At 32.5% G+C, this 19,552-nt stretch overlaps 1 long non-coding RNA gene across 1 annotated transcript; it reads left to right on the forward strand.

The window, feature by feature from the left end:
* The first annotated feature begins 7,188 nt into the window (after nucleotides 1–7,188).
* Nucleotides 7,189–12,937, forward strand: LOC149797231 (uncharacterized). The gene is made up of 3 exons (XR_016421787.1): nucleotides 7,189–7,290; nucleotides 11,206–11,397; nucleotides 12,716–12,937. It is a non-coding gene; the product is annotated as an uncharacterized LOC149797231 (long non-coding RNA).
* Nucleotides 12,938–19,552: the final 6,615 nt, after the last annotated feature.

A 19,552-nucleotide genomic window follows, 5' to 3' on the forward strand; every position in this document is an offset into this window, starting at 1 on the left:
ACGTTTCTTAAATAGTTATAAGAAAATATATTACTCTTGAAGTGGAAATATTTTGTATTGTCACTATTGGCTTCGTAATTTGTGCATTACAATGTTTCCACTTGTGACATACTTCCTGATATCAACTAAAATTACCTATAGAAATCCTCTGTAAATCATTTTTTAATTAAGATGACCTGGTTTCACGTCTTTGGTATTCGACGACAGTATTTGAAACACAATACCAGACTTCAGCTATTCCAAAGGAATATACAACCATTCACCTTCTGATTTATACAAACGGTGTTTTCCCGTAGCAGCCTTCCAAAGATTCAAATGTATCCAGCAATGTTACCTCACATACCGACTACCTCCTTTAATTAAAACCTCTCAAACCCAGCCAGGGTATGATACTGCTTTCTGTTAGTGAACCTGCATCCCACCCTCTTTTAGGAACGACCTGACTTACGCAGCGAACACTTGATTATCGTCCGAGTGGTTGGCAAAGAGTTGCGCTGTATTTTAAATTGACCCATATGCAGGACACAGGCAATAACACAAATAGTATAAGATGGTGTCGCAATTTTTAATAAAATAGTTTGTTTCATTTTTTTGTTATTGGGGTATAAAACGAATAACACCATAACCATAATGACCTCTTTAAGGAACAAGTCATTTGAAAGTTAGCTATTTAAAATATGTAAGTATATTGAATTGAGTCGTAGTTACTTATGGATAAACATTTTCTAAACTTAAGATGTGCTGACCAAACATTATCTTTCTTAACAAAAGAGCTCTTTCAACATAATGTTGAAATAATGTTCCTTTCCTTCCAGTAAATAAAATAAATAAACAAGTATCATGTGTGGAGTCAGCAAGTGACCACTCAGTGCCATGTAACATGTGTAGAGTCAGCAAGTAACCACTCAATGACATGTAACAAATGAGGGTAAAATCATTTACTTCGTTACGCTATTTCCAGAAACTATCGGAAACCGAACTTTTGAAAGTGGCTGAAACTGTAATAAAAATTAGTTCCGTTATCGTTATCATCAGATTACGGACAGATAAATAGTTTCATACTTCTAGCTTGCAGTGATAACCCCTACAAGTTTCCGTTTCGTACTGAAAGCCGACTCGATAGCTATAGTCTTTGTTTCATCGAAACACTACTCTGGAAAAGAAAGGGATTATATAGGCCTTTTAAACCTGGAAGCCAATTTCAAGCGATACAAAAAATTGAACGACTCATGGGTACTACCTTTTCTGATCCACAATGCATTGCTTGTACTGTTTTTTGCTCCTTTTCTGTCGTCAATAATTTCGCTTTGTGATCGAGACATATGACTTTAAAAGTGATTCGGAAAAGGTTAAAAGGTAAAATGGAATAAATGGATGATTTTAACAGCTGAATTGTGCGAGTTATGCCATCTGAGTTTAATCTCTGAATTTCATTATAGCCAGGCTCTTAGGCGAATAGTCCTACTTTTACTTTTTAAAATACTATAAAATAGAAACGAGAATTTAAAAAAAAACAAACAAAAAACTAAGATTACCCTTGTTACCATAAATACCATAAAGATTGGGGTACTTTGAACTCTTCGTGTATCTCCTTCCGTCTTTCTCACAATCACGTGAACGCATCCAATCTCAAAGTTTTCAGTGGATCAAATAAAACTCGATATATCATCTGACTATTATCTGATGATATGCATGCCCTTTTTGACTTGAATACGGATCGAATAAATATCAGAATCGGTGTCCGCATCTAGTTTCAATGTTTTCGACCGATTGTCATCAAATTGTGGATTGTTATAGTCATCATCTAAAGATTCAATCAGCATATCACTGTTTTTTTTTTTGGACGGGGGGGGGGGTAAATGTTATGGTCCTTTTGTGCTAAAGATGAATGCAGTGTACGACGGAGTCTTGTGAACACAGCATGGCCTGCAATTTTGATTTCAACACCTTAATCTTGGTTCATACTCTGGTGATCATCCTAAAGTGGAATATTGACAAATCACTGTGTTCCCATGAGTTTTGTAAGAGTTATTGTCCTTTCAACCAACAGCTGATTTAGTTCACAAGAAGATATTATGAATAAGACTGCATGTATTCTCGCACTTAAAAGTGAATTGCTTTGAAACTTAGTACAGTTTCTTGCCATCATAATTTACTACACTTTCTAGATTTAGATTTCCATTCTATGTAATAGGTGAAAAAAATAAGTGTGGACTCAACTAATCTTGAATATTTTCTGTTGTCCTGTTATAAAACACTCCTGAATGTGCTATCCTTTTATAGCTTTGTTAGCTTTTGGTGATTATTTATTTGATTATTTGGAACTGGCAGTGGGAAGATATTTCTCAAACCGAGTACATAGTCATTTTGTAGGAGTAATAATAAACAGTAATCACTAGACTTTACGTCTTGGATTAATTTTGAAAAATGCACACTCACTAAGTTCTTAACAAAATGATTTCACTGGCTATTTTGTAATGTATGTGTTTAGTAATAAGAATACGTCATTGTGTTAGGTGTTTGGGTCGTGTTTTGTATTGCGTGGTGTGAGGTACTAATGTTCAATTTGGATAGGCTTATTGAGAAATAATACAAAAATAGGCAATAACTTATATCAATGTATTTTTGTTTAGTTTACTTTCATCATGCGGTTTACCATGGAGCTATGCCCGTTTTAAATAAAACTAGCGGTAGACAATAGGACACTGGTTTTCATGCATCTGAATCAATGCCTGTATATCACAAGGATTATAATTAGAAACTTTAAAATGATATCGTTCAATCCAAAATTGATGCATAGTATATATTGTCTTAATTGATATAAGGATCACACATTGAGTAAGATGTAAAAATGCAAACATGGTCAGTAGTTAAGGTATTGAACTCCCATTAAATACATTTTAGGTACAGATAAAATATATTTCACCTGGGGAATAAATACTACTCTCAACAGTTCATACTTGGAATTACGTCAGGTGGAAATACATGCAAGCATTTTTTTTCTTCTGGAGTCTCATTTTATTTATTTACAGGTCCACTTTCTCTTTCCACAATAACAGTGAATTTTGTAAGCTGGCAGTGCAGCACGTAACAATGAATCTTGTAGCAATCAGAGTGACCCATAACAATTAACATAGATACATGGGTTAGGCACCGACGTGATTCGCTAGCCTGAAATGGCTTTATGTGCCTGTTTGAGGCATGATTGATTTTTAATTGGGATAACGGTCAGACAGATGGACGATGCGATGTTAATTTGGTTTAAATAATGGAAAAATTTAAAAGTTGAAATAATGACGACAACTGCGTACCATTTGAAATAAGTTTGATAAAATGAAATTTTCCAGAAATCGTTTATTAAGAAAGCACGAAAATATGTGGTGTCACTCAAACCTCGATAAATTAAATCAATTTAATCCTGATGGCTAAGCTAAATGGGTGTGTGTGTGCTATCCAGACGAAATTCAAGGTTTTAAGTATTTCCCCTCGCGAAATTAGCCAATCTAAGTTTCTGCGAGGATGCAAGAAAGTAATTTTGGTTCAAAATTGTCAAAATGGACGGGTGTCTGGAAGTTTGAGGGACATGGAACATAAAGGAACAAAACGATTTGGCTAAATAGAAGACAGCGATTCTCGAAAAGGCACATGGAAGGGTCGCAATCTCATACAGTTTCTTCCTTGATATAAGTTTGTAATTATTTGTTTGATTTTGTTTAAATTCATACATCAATTTTGTTTTGATAAGTACGGAGGTTAATTATTTGCATTTATTTGTCTTGAACGTTATATGACTCATTTATTCTAATATATATATATATATATATATATATATATATATATATATATATATATATATATATATATATATATATAATTATTATTATTATTATTATTCTCTTGATGACGATCCTGAGATAATGGTTCTTATTTACTAGTTTCTATGTAATAGAATCATGTACAGTAAGAGTTTCATGCATTACTTTTGATAAGAATTTGTAAGAATTACGTGAATTTATCTGTTTCAAATCATATGAATTATGTACGCTAAGACTTAAATAATACATAGGTTATAGTATGTTATACCAATGAGTTGTTACCTAGCAAATATTTTACTTAAGACATGGAGTTAATTTCGTTAATTCATTTTCATAATGAATGATATTTGGCAATAAGAACGCCTGTCGACCGACATTTAGTCCAGTTAATGATTTATTATCCATATCAGGGACGTAGTACTAGTTATCAAGAGGTCTATTTTGTATCATAGTTCATTTAGGGATACAAAGCAGTCGCTAGGGAGAGAAAATGAGTTTTGTATCAGCTGTCAAGATGCGAACTGATCCAGATTAGCCTCAGTTTCTGTTTAATTATGTTAAGACGATATCTGACCTAATCAGAGCTCGACCCCAGAAGTAAAATGCCAGTCAAATATTTAAATTGTATATTCTTTATTTTCTATTTAAAAAGGTGAAATAGCTTCATAAATGCATCATCAAATACTGGGTAAAGAGAGCAAACAACAGAACTATGGAGAGAGAGAGAGAGGGAGAGGGAGAGAACAGGATCGACTCTGACTTGTCATCAACATTGAATTTGGAAGGACCGGCAAGCAACCAGGTTATGTAGGTATGTAGGGCAAATTGAGTTTGATCCTTCACTCGATTTTGCAGTGAAATTTGTCTTATCTGTATAAAAAGAACGGTTAATTGCAATTTGGTAATTTTATTTCTATGAGAAAGAGTATCATTCATATGTCATGTTCAATTTCATTTTGTTCATGCAATTGATTATATTGTTATATTTTACACACGGGAGATCGTTTTGTTCTGTTCTGTAAATATGCTGTGATCCATGTTATTCCACCATTAATTTCATTTTGTTTTATTATTTACGCGATCCTGGCAATAACAGGTTATTCATCCCTTAGACAAAGATAACCAAACCACACCCCATCACCATTGCCGTATTAAAGTGGGGATCTAACATCCACCAATACTGCAACAACTGAAGAAGAGACAGCCTATTATAGAGAAAACGATGGACAGAGGCTTGGGATCAGTAGCCCGCGACCACCAGGCCAATATGATTTGGTCTCCTGCAGTTCAGGTCCAGCAATCTTGTTGAAAGGACCAGCTAGAAATAGTGGAAATATATTTCTATTTCCTCATCATTTCCTTTATTATAATGTATGATACGGGCTTTTGAGAAATTAAAAACACCAACAACCCCCTCCCCCCAAAAAAATAAAAAATAAAAGAAATTTAAAGAAAAACCAAACAAACAAGTAAGTGGAGTCTCGACTTCTAAATGGAAGTTGTCAGAACACAAATTAAGAAAAGGTGTTCCTGCTGTTCAGACTACACAATTTTGACACTCCCTGGCTAGACTGTGCAATAAGTGAAGAGCATGAAAGCAGTGCTCCGAATATCATAAACCAAACGTTGATAGTGCACGTATGTGCTAAATTTGATGTATATACTTGCCCTGGTGTGTTTTATCAAACATATGACCAGTAGCGATGTTACAGGAAGAGTAGCGTTGAGAGCAATTTTTGACAATGGTTTTATTTATTCTCCTCTTCTAAAAAATGAAAGTTCATTGAGAGTGATTCAACACAGATGGTTAGACTATTTATATTTGCTTCCATGATTAGTCTGCCGCATTTGCCAAATTAAAATCTGTGAAAGCTTTTGTTTTATTGGTCTTCTTCGTTCCCTATATCATTGGAAGAATGTCATACATATATACTACAATCCCATGAAAGGCCATCTGAGTTAAATTATTTTCGAATTTGACACTTGATCCATACTGTACTTGAACAAATTCGAATTGGGACAGACTTTTTGACCAGGATATGGAATTTCAGCAAGTGAGTGAAAGTTGGCATATTGAAATAAATATATATGTAATTGACTCATTAAAATAAATTAACAAGTTTCATTGAAGTTTGTATAGGATTGTTCTAACGCTGTTTTTTATGATGTCTGATGTCGAAGTATTTGCATATTTAAGTGATAATCTAATATATGTAATCTTATTAATTGAATCACTTTTATTATTCAGAAAATCAACACAGAGAGAAACATACGCTTTGTATGGTTCATGTATCTATGTGTGTGTGTGTGTGCATTGGGATTTTTAACGTAGTTTTAACAATTATTCAGTGATATCGCTACGATGTCTGCGGTGATAGTTTATAGTGATGTCTAGCACTGGGGCATCCTGTCGCATACATGTAGCATCATGTCCCACCAAGTCCCATCCTGACACCAGGCCGACCAGTCCTACCACTAACCTCTTAATCCTGAGCGCCAAGCGAGACAGCGGCTAGTACCATATTTATATGCATTTGTTATGACTCAGCTGGTGTTCGAACTCGCGACCTCCCGCATCCGAGGTGGATCCTTTTGCCAATAGGCCACAGGAGCGGTCGCTGCATGTATCTAATGGTCATGCTTTATTACTTATCTGTAAGATTTACTTATACATAAAAAAGGTTCTTTGCATGCTGACGTTAACGTTCTAACTTTACACATTTTCTTGAAGGCTTACTGGAGTATTTGAGGCACGTACTATGAAACAAATCATTATCTGATATTTGTCTATCATATCTGTTGCCATGAGAACGGACAAGTAAATATTGCTGCACTCGGATGTTGCCAAAAATATCTAGCTTATTTCTTCACAAGTCAATAATGCATGTTTTAACAATTTAGGACAAATCTATGTGAATTATACTTTTCTCAATACAGCATAACAGTTAGATTGTCAAATGTTGGAGCCTCTGCCATTAATGACTGTTTCACTGAAAATAAATAAATAAATACTAATTATTATTGTCATTATTATTATCAATGAATGAATGAATGAATAAATGAATGAATGAATGAATGAATTAATACACATTATGATGATGATCATATTATTATTCCTAAAGATGATTTTTATTTCACACAAGTATTAGCATATTTTATTAAAATAACATATAAACAATAACATTAATTAGACAATTGACAATTATATATACTAGTACTGATATGTGTATGAACTGAATATATACATTATAAATTTTGTTAATCGAAATTGAAATGCATTGTGCACACAATGAAAGGAAGTGCAACTCTTGATAAAATGAGCATATCTTAATTTATTTTATTTTATGGATGTCAAATTCATGACCAGGAATTTGTCGGAGTATAAGAGCTCCTGGCTGTCTTTTCATATATTGTTCTCGTCCCTTCCACACAAAAGCAGAATAGGTCGCGTCGCGTCCATGCAGTAGCAGAACAGGTCTGTCTCTATCTGTCTGTCTCTCATAATTTGTAATGGACAACTATTTTGATCAGTTATGAACGGTGAATCTGTTACCTACATTAATGTATTTCGACATTATTCATGGATGAGATTTCAGGTAACGAATTACATTAACTACTTTCTATCATTATTACTTTGATTGGTATTCTTTATAGGTACTTCTTTATATCGTGCTTTTATATGTTTGTTTTGACAGTAAATATAAGGTCCACATCTACGTCATTATGGTGATCGACTTTGGAGAAAATGTACACCGCTACGGGTACGATATCGTAGGAGGAGAAAGAGGGGCAAGAAGAGGTTGGTGACTGTCATACTGACAACGCTCACAACAAAAATGATTATGATAACGATGAAGAAACGAATATGATCATAACGATGACGATGAGGACGACGACAATGATGATTATGATTAAATTTATAATTTCAGTGACACCCCTCAAAACCGAAAACTCTTGGGGCATAAAAGCATTTTAGGTTTTTAGATGTTTCCTGTTTGCTCATGTTTTGTCAGATATGAAGAAAATGTCTTTCTCTAAGCTCTTATATGAAGAGAGAGAGAGAGAGAGAGAGAGAGAGAGATATTATATAGCATAAAGGTTGAATTTGGAATGTTTTTGATCCTAGCTTGGCTAAAATATTGCCACACAACATCATTCTGATTGATCTGCAGACATTGTTGTAACGACGCTTGTATTGTATCATCGTTGCATCATCGTTGCTTTCAAATTCTTGTAGAATATCATGTTCCTATGCTGAAAGTTTCCCCTAGTTTCTTCAGTGTAGGTTTTGGCACCATTTTTTGTAACGATAGTTCAATCCTACGACGCTTAATTGGTCGCTCTGACATCTGTACATGTGAAGACAAATGACAGTCAAATACACGTATGTGATGTAATGATTTTTCTCCATTGAAAATCAGTGGAGTGCATCTAGCGTTTAGAACACTGTTTTGTCGGTCTCCGTCAGAAAAGCTTGGAAAGCGATTGTTATATGCCTGGTTAATAACTCCCTAATATTTCGTGAAATAATACAACACTTCCGCTTATCATTAATACAAACGAGGAACATAATCAAAAGTATATATTAAACAAATAAATATTCTCTTTCTGAAATAGCATACATAGAAGCATTAGTATTTAATAATTCGCTTAAAAGCTGGCTCCTTTTTATCGTGCAAAGACTTCCGGTTAGTCTACTGTCAGCTCTATTGTCTATTAGCGCGTGTCAATATTGTTTTAGCTTCACGTGCCCATGGGATATATTCTGGGTTTTGGTCTCACAGATTAGCCTACAACAGTACTTTCTAACCATAATTATTCTGTTGCAGCACGTTTCAAGATTTTAGCAGCCAAAATACGTTCCAAATTTGAAGTGAAGTTTGGTTTTGGTTTCTAGTTTAGCGTAAAAATGAAATTTGGGATCGAAATTTGTTTTGATATTCGGAGTTGAGGGTTTTCGGTTTACTGGGAATTTGTATTTATTATAGATGGAAATACTCATCACTCCAAACAAAATTCCGTTACACTGGTTTAGAATATGGGGAGTTTCACTGTATTATTATTATTATTACTTATTTATTTATTGCAACGATGTCATCGTTTATATTTTTTTTCATTTGGTCAGTCGAGATAATTCTTTTCAGGGAATGATGTTCAGCCTGACTGTACTGTCATTGTTGGCGAGTTCGGTTCTGTCCGCCACGGGACCAGAGTTCGTCTCTTTATTCGAAACAGTTTCCGATTCATTATGTACTGACTTGATATACGTACAGAACATGTTCAGCTGCTTTTATTGTCTAGGAATGATCACTATGTCCTTGAACATCATTAATTAATTGTATAACACAATGAAAATCGCACTCAATCCGAAAAGGAACTTTGCCTTTATATTGGTATTCTCAAAATTGTACAACATATCCTTTATCGGGCATTGTCAATTGGATGGTTTAACTAGTTACCTACGATTCTGGTTACCTGGCTATATATGATCCTGGTCACCTGGTTACATAAGATCCTGGTTAAATGGTTACATTAGATTCTCCTTACCTTTTTATATATGACTCTGGTCACTTGGTTACGTACGATCCTAGTTACCTGGTTATAAAACATCTTATGTTCACTCAATATTCTTTGATCATAAATATGAGTTAAAAACATTCTAGCTTCGCCTTTATTTATATGAGACGATGTCAACTTTGATAAATCATTAACTTTGCAATAATAACTCATGCATCTTTAATCAAATACAGCCAACATATAGAAAAGTGAGTTACCTCTCTCTATATGTGATTCTAAAAGGTTTTACATAATTCTCTCATCCCTTTGCTTGCTACGCCCGTATACTCTCTTATAAATACTCATTGATATATTGACTTCATTTTCAAATTATTAATGTACCTCAACCTTATTTGTCATATACGAAAACATTATTGATAATTATGAGCGTTGTGTTTTAATTGCCTATATTATTTTGCTTAAGGTAAAATAAATTGAAAGACTCAAAGGGAGGTAATGTAGCAGCAGAAGAGGTGAACAAACCTTTTGCTGAAACGTATTTGTTTAAACTAAAACCTCATTTTTCGGGTGAGGTTTTAGTTTAAACAAATACGCTTCAGCAAAAGGTCTGTTCACCTCCTCTGCTGCTAATGTTGATGGTATATTTTACATCAAAGATTCGTCTGAATACAAGAAAGAGGAAAATTTATACAACGTGGAAAAGCTTTCACTAATATTGTTATCAGGAGAGATGCTACATATTTGCAAAACCCATCTATTCTTTGGATATGTCATACCAGTAGAATGGTAGCATAAGGGGATTATAGTGCTCCTGACATGGGATAATGCCGTCGTTTTCTTACGTATAAATGTGAGGATTAAAGTTGTAATCGGCTTCTACTTCAAATTAACTGGAATGTTTACTTCAATTGATACAGTTGTAAGGCCTACGTTGACCTCCATTGGAATCTTTATGATAGAGAATATGCGAGCTCTAGACGTAGTCATGATGGCTACCTTAATGAGGACTTTGGTACGCCGGTATTTACTATGGCTTGTAACATGAACCAGTATATACTCATGTCCTTTTGCAATAATTCCAACTCAAGCTGCAACCGTGCAGATCATACTCGCAACGAACAGAGATACGAGGAACAGGTGCGTTCCACTAATTAAAGATGCTATAAACGTTAAGCGTTGTCCCTATTACAATTTTTTCTTTGAGGTCTTGTGGTTCATTTGCATATTGGTTTGTTTTCTTCAAATGTTTTTAGAAGCATGCAAACCTTGTAAGATATCCACTACAATAACAATTACTTTTTAAATTGTTAATTTAAATTAATAAAATGAATAAATTTGTGCTTCTGAGGTAAATTTCTAGGGGGTTGGTATATACTCATCGGTCAATTTTGACCCAGGGGTCAATGTCAATTGCATGGATAAATTTGTCTTTGTATGCTTAATTAGCAGGAATGATTATAGGTTTTGGACCTCAACCGTTTGCAAGTTATAACCCAGGATCCACAAACTCATACCTCCGAGGCATGACCCAAGGGTTTTATTCGACATTTGACACAAACCACTTCAAAGAAATGTTCTTCTAGTAATTTGGGAACCAGATGAAATTTATGCAAAAACACCCAATCCCACTTACCACTCCGCCAATAGCTGTATCAAATTTTTTAAACAGTTGTAGCCCATCCGATGCATATCCCAAAGTTCAAAGTCTTTACCTTGGCCCTAGTAGGACGAGTTGCGCAACATATCAAACACACGCATGCGTGCAAACATTCCACAGACGAGGAAGATAACATCAACGCCTTTTTCGGTAAGCACGAGGATTAAAAACAACCAAACAAGCAAACATATTTTACGAATCGTTTTATTATTCCAGACAGGATCATTTAAGGGTCAACATTTCCGTAAAACCGGACAGCTGGTACCTCTGAGTAAACAGCAGCTTGTTGACTGCTCATTTGGATCTTGGAATACGGGTTGCGATGGGGGATTCGTGGCTGAGGCTTTCGCTTATGTACAGTCATATGGAGGAGCGGAGTCCGAGCAAGATTATCCCTACGTCGAGACGGTAGCTGGAGAGAGAGAGAGAGAGAGAGAGTTACTACTGTTTTGTGTTCATTGATTATTGTAATATTTTAATCTCAAGCCATCATTAACATTACTGCTACTACTACTGCAATAATGACAAAAGTAACGCTAGCAGTGCTAGTGGTAATACATGTTTTAATTCTTGTTATGATTGACACAATACATTTCCTTGAGCTACCTAGATCAAAGTTGAAATCAACAGCAGATTATACTATGAGAAGATGACGAGCAAAAAACATCCTTTGGTATCCATCAACAGTCACTAAATACGGCGCTTTGTATTTACATGTGCTGCAATGCATGTGTTGAGTTTTCATCTATTAAATTAGCTTTCAATTTTTAGCTTTCGTATGCTGTTTTTCGTTTGTCCCAGGCTCAGAATTGCATGGCCCTTAAGTCTAAGGTGGCCGCCGCGTGCAGCGGATGCTTACATACTCAATCTAGAAACGAATCGTCCATGAAATCCCGTGTCTGTGGCAATATGCGCCAGCACGTCTTTTAAAAATTACCAAGGAGGTAGTAAAATATTTGCATTCCTAATAACCAGGCTCGGCTAACGTGCGTACGTGAGAAAGCCTGCCAGTAGCTTCTAGTGGGTCAGTCGTTCTTCCAGGGTTCTTCCTTCACCAATTATACTGGCCGCCATGTATAGCCTATCTTGTGCTGAAAAAATGCGTTAAGCCCTACAAGAAAAACAACAACAACAACATTCCTAAAACCAAAATATCTCAGTTAATGTTCTCCTTAGCAAGTGTAAAAACTTGTTTCTGGACGTAATGAAATGTATGACTTTTATATAAAAATGATGTATCAACTTTTAAATAAAAAACAAAAACAATATCAAACCAAATTAATGAGATATAGTTAAAATATCTCGGGCTTGAAATATAACCATGAATCCAATGCTCTTCTTGTGATTTGCTATGCAATGTGAATCAATTAAAATTCATTAAGAAAAGGTGACGAACTCAGTATTAAATTTGGGTTTTGAATTAAATCGTGAAAAGCATTTTTATCAACTAAAGGGAGAGTTTTCGTATTTCAAATATGTTATCATTATATTTATTATATCTGTTTTTGTTATTTAGATCAAATACTTCATTAACTTCTGCAGTTGAGAATTTTATTACGCAACTTTGAATAGGAATCTTATTAACCGATATTTAAATTCAGCCAAAGACAGCACGGCATTATACTAGCTTAAGTGTATGTGAAAAACGTGGATCACAATACAGTCCCATATTTTAAGCTTCTACGTATCCGATTTTTTTTGAATACTTCTAATTTAATTGTTTTAGGTGTGTATGACGACCCACTCTGTACGGGCAAGATCATTCATGCTGTATTGATTGTCGGATATGGAACAGACATGGACACGGGCAAAGATTACTGGCTAGTGAAAAACAGGTTGCACCTCTCTCTCTCTCTCTCTCTCTCATGAAGTCCACATACGTTCTCAGAAAAAATAAAAAGTATAAAGTAACGTTTCAAGAGGTCTGCAAATAAGTAATAGCTTGTGTTCTAAGCTACATATATTTGTCTGACTCGTTTATCGCGTTCTATCACTGTCTTGCAATATTCTTTAAAAAAAAGAGACTATTTGTACAAATTATGTGTGCATAATGTAGCTAGCCTATACTTTATCCAATGCAAAATGACGTCAGAAGGGCGATACAGTATCGAAAAATAATTTCTTACTCTTAGTAAAACGTATATACAAACATATACCTATCTAAAATGCCCCAGTTCAAAGAGACCTATCGAAAAAAGTTCTAGTTCTAAGATTATTTGTAAGCTTTATTAAAGTTTTAAATTTGAAGTGTTTAATGAGACATCCATATTTAAAAGATAATATAACTGTTTTCTGTACGTCTTTAAGTATATTCTATGTTAATACTTTTAACAGATACACGTGTATCTTACTGATTCAGTTTAATGTATCATGTAGTATGTCATTTTACATGCTACTTATGCATTTGAGACATTATAAAAGAATTGTTACTAGAACGTTTGACAACGATGTTCGCTATGACGTCACTTTGATTTTGTCATTTGTTATAGTGTTAATCTCTTAGAAAACAAAGAGACTGAGCGAAACAAACAACGAAGAGGCAATAAAGCAAGACCGCTCACAGATTTTACATGTTTGTGATGCTTTTTTTAAGGAATATGCTTACTTTTAATCACATTCATTTTAAAACGTAAACATATACAACAGAGGGTTTAATTTATAGCAATAACGTGACAATAGTAATACCAGAGGCTTTACGTAGACTGCACAACAGGAACCAACGGTAGCACGTTGTTTCACACATTACTTGAAACATGACGTGAATAACTTTGGAAAAAAAACTTAAATTAACTTGACAGTTTGGGAAAACTTTAACTTAGCTGCAATTTAATTAGGAGATACCAAAAGTAAAACTGAAGAAAATTCTAATGTTCCTGAACTTTCTCAATCATGAGGCGAGATATCTTCATAAAAAATAAACAGAATCAGCTTAAAGCTGAGCTTGAAAAACGTTTACTACAATGTAACATAAAATTAATGTTCTATTTCTTTAAAATCAAACTTACAGTAAATTTTATTATGTTTTGGAAGAGGATTTGTTTAAATTTTAAATTGATTTGACAAGAGACCTAGGTATAGAAGTAAAAATTGTTGGTTATTCCTATTCTTTGAGTCAGTTAACGATTGGCTTTCTAATGGCACAAATGATTATATCAGGCAAGACAATTAAGTAAATCTATTTAGTAGTTACTTAATACCTTTAAATTGTAGATAACGAGTATGGAATTATGTTTAGTTTGATGAAAATGAATGGAATTATGAGTAAGTTAAAGAGAGATAACATTACAGAGATGTAATAAAAGTATCAAACATAATATGAGCTTATCCGACTGTGTAGAGCATTGTATGGCAAGTGTTTTATGTAGAATGACTGGGCAGAGCTTTGCATGAAAAGTGTTTTACATAGAATGACTGGGTAGAGCTTTGCATGGCAAGTGTTTTCTGTAGAATGACTGGGTAGAGCTTTGCATGGCAAGTGTTTTCTGTAGAATGACTGGGTAGAGCTTTGCATGGCAAGTGTTTTCTGTAGAATGACTGGGTAGAGCTTTGCATGGCAAATGTTTTCCGTAGAATGACTAGGTAGTGCTTTGCATGGCAAATGTAGTCTGTAGAATAAGTTTAGACTGGGTAGAGCTTTACATAAGAAGTGTTTTACATATAATTACTGTGTAGTGCTTTGCATAGCAAGTGTTTTTCGTTGAATGACTGGGTAGAGCTTTGCTTGGGACGTGTTTTCTGTACAATGGCTTGGTAGAGAATTGCATGACAAGTGGCTTGTGTAGAATGAATGAGTAGAGCTTTGCATGGCAAGAGTTTTCTGTAGAATAAGTTTTGCAGCTGATAACTTAGGAGTTGCAGTGCTAGGTACGGGTCTTATCATTCCTCTTGCTTTGACTTGGTTTGCAGCAACTTTACCAGGTTTTGTTACAAAAGCTTTAAAGGCATTCTGTTATACAAGACAATTTTAAATCATGCTGAGATGGTAAAATCTGCTATAGGTATGTTGGTTACTATTGACGAAATTGCTAGTAAAGGAATAGGCGTTAATGAGATAAGATTTTAATAGTCCATACAAAAAAGGTACGAAGAAGTGCTTCACAGATTTAATATGAACAATTAAAGCGAGACCGAAAAGTAATTGATTTTAATGATTTGCCAATTACATATTGTTTAGAATTGTGTTTGATGTTAAATCAATCATATAAATATATTTAATAATAACAGGTCGTAGTGATTTTAGTTTTAAATGAATAAGGACAGATTTAGAAAAGAAAGATGAGTCACTAAGCCAACATCCACGTTTCAAATTTAGCAGATTCGACTGACCAATCTGATGCAGCTAACAAAGAATTTTACAAAAGCGTGATGACGCTCAACTACATTACACTTTTGAGGATAATAAGTTTGAAAGATATGGAACATGGAGAAAACAAGCTAATAATGTATTGATAGTTATCGATCAGAGAATCGCGGACAAAACCTCTACCAAACACTCAATACTTCAAAAATAAAAATTAATGATAACAAGGAAAGTATTTCAGATACTCGGGATTCATTTACCAGAATATTAAATATTATGTCAAGTACTTTGCAAGCGTTACAATCTGTTTGAACGGAATCAAACATAAGACATGTAGACAACATACAACAATAAGTACAGCCTGTTGAACACGAAATTAATGATGAAATGTCGGCTTTTAAGGGTGACGCGGGTAAATAAAGAAGTCATTAAAATAACAATACATTTGAATCACAACTTCAAGATAGAATTATGATGATCTTAAAAGTTACACAAAAACCTAAATGATGGTAAGACAAAGTTGGGAGACAGGTTTGTCGACTTATAGTTTTTAAAAAAATAAAAATAACAATTATGGAAGAAGAATGAAGTTGAACTAGTCAGTAGAATGATAGTGGACCTACTGAAAAGGTTAATGTGAGTGAGAGTTCGATTTTATGAATGTATGGATATATATATATATATATATATATATATATATATATATATATATATATATATATATATATATATATATATATATATTATCCTGAACCAGTTCAAAAACCATACAGGTTACTTGCAGTACCACAAAATTCTTGAATTGGTACACCATACGTATAATCTTTGAACAACCCAGCAACTTTCTTGTTCGTGACTAATATTCCATAGATATTACTATTTTGTAATCACGTCAGGAGAAAAAAACTGTTGTGTCTCATTTCATTGTAAAACTTCTCTTGTTCAACATTAATTAATGAAGAATCAATATCGGACTATAAAAGTTGCAGTTTTGACTATAATCGTTTTAAAGCTTGTTGTATTGAAAGTAACACATAAGTGAAGTATTACTTATCATTAGCATCACTTATAATTAAATTCAAATTTAAACGCATATTTTCTACACCAATTCAGTGTCACTCATGCATGTATAGACGTGAGTGAGCAGCTGCGTTCGGTTAAAAAAATATTTTGTGAGGGAGACTCAAACATTGACTAATACTGTGATTGGAATCTAAAGCTAACACCTCGGTACAAGAGGAAGAAATTTAAATTTGTACCTTAGAAAAACATTAATTTAAGTATTAATTCATATCAAGCAGAATATTGTTTATATTGACATATACTCACCTCATTACAATCATAAAAATTCAGACAATTTACTTATTAATATAAGGTTGAACAATTCTTATATTAGTATGCGTTTACTTTGTCTCCAGACAAAACACCCCACATATTTTAAACTCTGGAGAGGCCAATCTGTAATAAATAAACTAATAGGTAATAAACAAAGCTTTTATATCAAATAAATATATAAACTAATAGATAATAGATTAGGCTTTTATATCAAATAAATATATAAACTAATAGATAATAGATTAGGCTTTTATATCAAATAAATATATAGACTAATAGATAATAGATTAGGCTTTTATATCAAATAAATATATAAACTAATAGATAATAGATTAGGCTTTTATATCAAATAAATATATAAACTAATAGATAATAGATTAGGCTTTTATATCAAATAAATATATAAACTAATAGATAATAGATTAGGCTTTTATATCAAATAAATATATAAACTAATAGATAATAGATTAGGCTTTTATATCAAATAAATATATAAACTAATAGATAATAGATTAGGCTTTTATATCAAATAAATATATAAACTAATAGATAATAGATTAGGCTTTTATATCAAATAAATATATAAACTAATAGATAATAGATTAGGCTTTTATATCTGTATATTTTGTATCATAACCTCCTTCTCATATCTTGCTATGAAAACGAATTAATCATCAGTTAAGAAATGTCTTTGTCCATGGTGAGAGAGAGAGAGAGAGAGAGAGAGAGAGGAAAGTTTTCCGGGCTCTCCTGAAAGATTGTGCTACTCATAGCGATGTAAATGCGGACACATCTTGGGGAATTTGGCAAGCGGAGGTACTGCGGGATGCTGTAACGACACAAGCCTCTTTGAGTTTCTGTCGAGTGAACCTTTTATTGAAATACTCAACATATAAAATTACATTCCAATATCAATCTACATAAACTTAAATTACATATATAAGAGATACATATAAAGCTACAACATTTCTTCACTTACATTGTATAGTTTCAGCCTTTTTGAATAAAATAAAAAATAATTAAATATCGAATAAATTCACGATAGCTAAAGAATCTAACATTCGGTGTTTCAGACTAATACCGCAAGCATTTAGTAGAAATATATTTTACTGAATTTAATCTAAAATGTCAACACATTAAACTTTATTATTTAAAGAGTATTTTATTTCTAAATTAACTCTTACTGAGTATGTATGAAGTTGGTAGCGAATGTTGCTTTTTACTATAATCAATGATATTATTACAAGTAAATATAAGTTCTTCAAACAATTAAACTTTCCAATACATTATGTTAAAGAATAATAAAGAAGTATTAAAATAATCCAATGTTGCAACTTACTGATGTTAGATTAATATCTTAACACTAAAAATCTTTATACTATATAAAAAATTGTACTTAGACGCTAATCTTACCCGTAATGACACAATCCTCTTTGAGTTTCTTTCGCGTGAACTGGCGTGTCCGTGGATTGACGCTTTTTTTTATCAGTTTCTTAGGACATGGCCAAATATGGAGATAGGTCTAGTTCTTGTGACCCCCAGAATCTCAAAGTGAGGCTTCATAATTTCTTACAGACTATCGCCTGGGTCTATGTACGTCATTAGACAGACAATTCTACCACGTCAGCTCGTGGAGCTTATAGCTTAGTCAGGAATTTTAGGCTTCCGCAATGCAGTAACTTACACAACTTAGCGAGTGTAGTTTATGCTGACTTATGATACAAGGGAAATGTATAGAGAGTTTTGCCTTTCCTCATAAGGGCGCAATCTTTATTAAATAGTATATAATTGTAATACCGAAATAAATGGATTTAATCTTAATATATTTTAATAGAAAATTACTTTCAGTATAATTTAATTAAAAACTACTTTTAATACAATTTAGAGAAAATTTCAATCTTATTACTTTTACTATTATATTCTGTTCTAATATATCAAATAAATTAATAAAATAATATGTAATAAATTAAGCTTTTATATCAAATAAATATATAACTATTAGGTAATAGATTTGGCTTTAATATCAAATAAATATATAAACTAATAGGTAATAGATTAGACTTATATATCAAAGAAATATATAAATTAATAGGCAGTATATTAGGCTTTTATATATAAAAAAGTAAACTAATAGGTGATAGATAATGTTTTTATATCAAATAAATTTTTAATAGATGAATCTTTTATATCAAATAAATAAATAAACTAACAGGCAATAGATAAAGCTTTTACATCAAATAAATTTATAACTAATATGTAATAGATGAACCTTTTATATCAAATAAATATATAAATTAATAGGTAATATATTAAGCTTTTATATCAAATAAATAAATAAACTAATAGGTGATAAATGAAGCTTTTATATCAAATAAATTTATAACTAATATGTAATAGATGAAGGTTTTATATCAAATAAATATATAAACTAATAGGTAATAGGTTAGGTTTTTATATCAAATTTTAAATAATCTAATAGGTAATAGATTAGGCTTTTATATAAAATAAATATACAAATTAAAAGGTAATACATTAGGCTTTTATATCAAATAAATAATAAACTAATAGGCAATTGATATGGCTTTTATATCAAATAAATATATAACTAATAGGTAATAGATTACGCTTTTATATCAAATAAATATATAAACTAATAGGCAATATGTTAGGCTTTTATATCAAATAAATATATAAACCAATAAGCAATAGATAAGACTTTTTTATCAAATAAATTTATAACTAATATGTAATAGATTAGGCTTTTATATAAAAAATATATAAACTAATAGGTAATAAATTAGGCTTTTATATCAAATAAATAACTAATAGGTAATTGATTAGGCTTTTTATAAAATAAATATAGAAACTAATAGGCAATATATTAGGCTTTTATATCAAATAAATATATAAACTAATAGGCAATAGATA

This window comes from Sinohyriopsis cumingii, chromosome 6, assembly GCF_028554795.1.
Source record: "Sinohyriopsis cumingii isolate HCF-2022 chromosome 6, ASM2855479v2, whole genome shotgun sequence".
Lineage (NCBI taxonomy): Eukaryota > Metazoa > Mollusca > Bivalvia > Unionida > Unionidae > Sinohyriopsis > Sinohyriopsis cumingii.